Here is a 5,152-nt window from a genome sequence, read left to right as displayed (position 1 = left end):
ACCTTTGTAGATTGCAAACCCTAGATGACGATCTCTTCGTAGCAAGAACGGGCTGGAGACCGTTCAAAGCTTCGTTCCCCAGCGGAGTCGCCAAAAAGTATGTTGACACACGAACACGTCACGTGTACCCTCGACGCCGGGGGTGATGCACCGCAGCTCACGTCGAAGGAGACCCGACCGACAACACGATACGCAGGACAGTCGGCGGGCGCTTTTGCAGACCCGAAACCCCGCGCACCCGGGAGGGACCCCGTCAGGGATTGCGGCGGCTATGGGCTGCCCTAGATCGATTCGCTCGCCCCTAGAGCCTCGAGGATCGCTGCCCTCCAATGCGAAGAACGAACGAAGAACGAGAAAGAAAGATACAAGGGTAAGGGATAAAAGTAGATGAACACAAAAAAGTAGTAGATTGATTTGATCGATTGGGTGTTGTTTCAATCGGCCGTCACCCCCAATATATATAAAAGGCGGTTGGACTTCCCGTACAAGCAAAGAATTTATCTAGGCTTTCCTTACAAGAAAATTACATCAATTCACGTCCAAAACCTTAGTCAAATTCGGACTGGTTTATCCGAACTTTCCAAAACTGTTCGGTTTAAACTGGCTGCACCTTACGGGTCTTTTTTACGGTGGTAAACGATCTCGGATGAAAACAAGCCCAAAAGCAATCTTGACCGTTTCGACGAGACGAACAACTTTCATGTTGAAGGTTTTTTGATCAGAGATCATCTTGATAACCTTTTGAGCCCATCTTCAACTTCTCGTCCGATTGACTATCACAGCCTCCAACCCGGCAAGTTTTCCATCCAAGTAAGCTTTCCACACCGACAATGTTTCTATCCGGCAAGCTTTCACACCGGCAAGGCTTCACTCCGGCAAGGTTCGTACTCCGGCCAGGGTTCCTCTCTGACAAGGTTTCACTCCGGCAAGGTTTGTACTCCGGCAAGGGTTTTACTCCGGCAAGGTTTGTACTCCGGCCAGGGTTCCTCTTTGACAAGGTTTCCACCCCGGCAAGAGTTTTCTTTCCCACTCAAGGCCGGCCCGCGAAGTGTTGCCTCTAACTTTTACATACGAACCCGGATTCTTAACCATGCCAAAATCTGGTGTCAACAGCCAGGGCATACCGAAGTAAGAATTTGAACTCAATGAATGAAATTGCATTAAACAATTACTTCTTGCCTCTTGGTTAAAGAGGAGGTAAGCTTGGAGATAGGTGCACTATGGCTGCATTGTAAGTTATGAATACATTGGGTTATCACACTGTTATGTCCCAGATTTTCTTAAACTTCAGATGATGGCATGATATTCTTTTGTTGTTGGGAAATGCACCAAGTTTTTTGTGTGTAAATCTTTTAAATGAAGGCAGCTCGATTGTACCGATCATGGAAGTATTTAGTGGTATTTCTTAGCAACACGTATTGGGGCACCATACTGATCTTCTTTAACGCATCTATGATTCCTAATTATATATCCATTTCTGTAGGGCTCAGTCTGTTTGCTGTACAAACCTCTGAAGGCACTATTTACTGGTGACCATGTCGCGAAATCAGAAGAATCAGATCTAAACCTCTTTCTGATGTACAGTAAGCAATCAGGTAGCAGAATCCTCCCTTCTTCCCAGCCTTCCCAATTTGTTGAAGATCACTGTTCAATTTTATCATACGCTAAAACACCTATTGACGTGTCTGCTTCACAACCTTGCAGTGGGTGTGCAACTGGACAGCATCAGGAAGTTACTGGATGTAGATTTTGGGTGGTTTTTACCTGGTATGCAGACCTTCGAATGCTGCACATATGAACTACCACCAAAATTCTGCTTCATTGTTGGATTTGTAAACCATATCATTTTCTATCTTGAACACACATCAAAATGTGTGCCATACTTCACTAGAAGAAGGACATCGAGAAGCCAACAGAACTACAAGGTCAAACAAAAACAAACAGAACTGCAGCAAAGGCCAAACAAACTAACTAATACTCCCTACGTTTCAAAATAAGTGTCGCGGTTTCAGTTCAAATTTGACCGTCGTGGACCCCGAACTAACTAACTAATACTCCCTCCATAAGCTAAGCTAACTATTTTCGGAAAAAAGGCTAAGCTAAGTAGACCGTTGTAAACCATCTCATTTATGATCTTTGGTTCACTCGCTTTTCCTTAACTTGCACTGATTATTGAGTTGCCTCTTTCCAGGGCATGGCTACCGAATCCGGTATGCAGATGTATATGCCAAGAATTCAGCTATTGAGGCTCTCCTTGCAGACTACACAAACTAAGGAGCATCTTATGATCACAAATTTCAAATATATGGATTCCAGAATAAAGGGACGAGGTGGATATGCAGTCCCAGAGAAATCCTGATCGACGCTACTGCTTTGACTTTCTTGTCCAAACGCCATGTACCTTATTGTACTCCATCCGTTTCTAAATATAAGGCTTTTTAGAGATTTCAATACGAACTATATACGGGTGTATATAGACATATTTTATCACTCATTTTGCTCCTTATGTAGTTCATATTGAAATCTCTGAACCGCCTTCAATTTACTTACAGACTTTCCCAAATGGCCTTCAGTTTACTTACAAACTTTCCCAAACCACCTTCAGTTTGCATACAGACTTTCCCAAACCGCCTTCAATTTACTTCTGGTTTGTGCGATTTCGTACGTTCAAACTGGTCCTAACATCTTGATTTACCGTCGTTCAATGACACAAAATGTCTGAACTGTTGGATCCATACATTTAGGGGTAATTTTGTGATCTACGTTTTAAGTGGGTGCTCCTATAACCCGCGTGACGCGGTGGAAAGCACCCAACCCCGCCATCCCTCCCCTTGCTCCGAGTGAGCGTGCTTTGGGCCGGCCCAAGTGCGGGCAGGGCATCCGCTGTTTTTTTTTCTCTTTTAACTTTGAAAAATGTTCATGAATCCGGAATTCGACAAACAAGTTCAGGGTTTCAAAAAATGTTCCGAAATTCAAAAATTGTTTATGAATTTTAAAAAATATTCACAATTTCAAAAAAGAAGTTCTTGGATTTCGAAAAATGTTTCCAAATTAAAAGATGTTTGCGATTTTAAAATTAATTTTTAAAAAAAATCCAATTTTTTTAAAAAACCATCACGAATCAAATTTATTTTTTGATGAATTTCGAAATGTTCTCAGTTTTCAAAAATTGTTCCTAAATTTTGCAAAAAAATCATGATTTTCTTCTTATTAATTTGTAAAAACGTTCATATATTTTCAAAAAAGTTCATGAATTTACAAATTGTTACTATATTACAAAAATTCTCACAATTTCAGAAAATAGTCATAAATTTGTAAAACGTTCCTGAGTTTAAAATATGTTTGTGATATGAAATATCTTCATGATTCTAGAAAAAAATCATGATTTTTTGAAGTGTTCATGAAATAATGAAGAAAAATAAAAGGCGGAAACAAAATAAAAACAAGGAAACCCAAAAAGGAGGAAAAAAAAGAAGAAAATCGGTCTAGGAAGGTTCTAGAAGCTTCCCAAAATCGGTGGGGAATACACATAAAAACAGCCGTATTAGGCCAGCCCAATACAATGCATGCATTGCGGGAGGGTGCTCTCGTTTGGTCGATATCCATGGACCTACGCGACAATAATGCTACACTTACAGGAAGAATTTATGGAAACACATCACAGACATTCCCGTGGCCTCCTATGTTTGGCTAGTATCAAGTGGTTGTTTTGAAAATTGTGCGGTCGGTTGCAATTTAGTCCACCACCTTAGTCCATAGCCCGTTCCCGTTGGGCTCTAGGTGAATATTGTTTGTTCGTATGAGCCGGGCTGTGAATATTTATAGGTCAGACTCTTTACTGAAGAACCGCAGTACTACACTACAATAATTTGAAGAAAATCTGCAAGTGACTAATTTGAATTCACTAGCGTATTTTTCTTGGTATGCCACTCTGCGAGCAAGGAGCGCCACAAGGAGTGTTCTTTTGGTGAGTGTAGTAGAGTTTTTCTTTTTTTGAGACAAGTGAGAGTGGTAGAGTTGCCCTTATTACATCAGAGTAGCATGGGCTTTCGCCGCAACGGGCGGAACAGGAGATTGGTAATAAATAGTATGGCCCATACGTTGACACCCATTCCGTCTGTTAACTCGTCGGACAAGCCCATGTGTTCGACAAGGGCGAGGTGACGCGACATGGACTTTGCACAAGCCCACATGACAAAGCCACTATCTGGACATCATTTCACTTCCCTCTCCTTTCTTGGCGCCCCGCCTTCTCTGCTTTCATGTGATTCCGAACACGAGGGGAACCCAACACGAGGATCCAAATCATCCGGACACAAAAAGTTGGGGCGACGGCGAGGGCCGCGTGATCCGTCGGTGCCGCTCGGCGAAAAGGTTCCCCGAAAAAGAGGCCGGGTCGGGTCGGGTTCTCCGGCCCGGGACCGAGCAACCGACGTGGGGCTGACGAGGCCGCCTGTAACACCCCGGATGTAACTTTCTCGATTTGTACTCCAACTCTTGCCGTTTCCGGCGTTAAGTTATAATTATTTCCTCGGGTTCGGGTTTTGTCTCCGTGTGTTGTTGTCATTGTCATGCATCTCATATCATGTCATCATGTGCATTGCATCTACATATGTGTTCGTCTCATGCATTCGAGCATTTTCCCCGTTGTCCGTTTTGCATTCCGGCGCTTCGTTCTCCTCCTGTGGTCATTTCTAGCTTTGTTTCGTGTGTGGGGATTAAACATTTCCGGATTGGACCGAGACTTGCCAAGCAGCCTTGGTTTACTACCGGTAGACCGCCTGTCAAGTTTCGTATCATTTGGACTTCGTTTGATACTCCAACGGTTAACCGAGGGACCGAAAAGGCCTCGTGTGTGTTGCAGCCCAACACCCCTCCAATTTGGCCCAAAACCCACCTAACTCTGCTCCATCATCTAGAGCGTTCGATCACGATCGCGTGGCCAAAAACCGCACCTTATTTGGATTCTCCTAGCTCCCTCTATACCTATAAATAGACTCCCCCGAAATTTCGGATCTCCTTCTCCCCCGAAACCCTAGAAATCGCCCCCGCACCGGCCGGACACGTCCGAATCCAGCCGGACGCGTCCGCTCCGCCGCTCCCAGCCTCTCCCGCGCCGCCACGTGGCCACAGCCGCCATCCCCGCCGCCGC

The 5,152-nt window shown here is 44.2% G+C and overlaps 1 long non-coding RNA gene across 1 annotated transcript; it reads left to right on the top strand.

Annotated features, from left to right (window-relative positions):
• Positions 1-1,112: 1,112 nt before the first annotated feature.
• Positions 1,113-2,451, top strand: LOC123131781 (uncharacterized). Its single transcript, XR_006464330.1, has 3 exons — positions 1,113-1,595; positions 1,705-1,767; positions 2,192-2,451. It is a non-coding gene; the product is annotated as an uncharacterized lncRNA (long non-coding RNA).
• Positions 2,452-5,152: the final 2,701 nt, after the last annotated feature.

The sequence above is a fragment of the Triticum aestivum genome, chromosome 1A (genome assembly GCF_018294505.1).
Source record: "Triticum aestivum cultivar Chinese Spring chromosome 1A, IWGSC CS RefSeq v2.1, whole genome shotgun sequence".
NCBI classification, from domain to species: domain Eukaryota; kingdom Viridiplantae; phylum Streptophyta; class Magnoliopsida; order Poales; family Poaceae; genus Triticum; species Triticum aestivum.
This window is presented reverse-complemented; position numbering and strand designations above follow the sequence as displayed.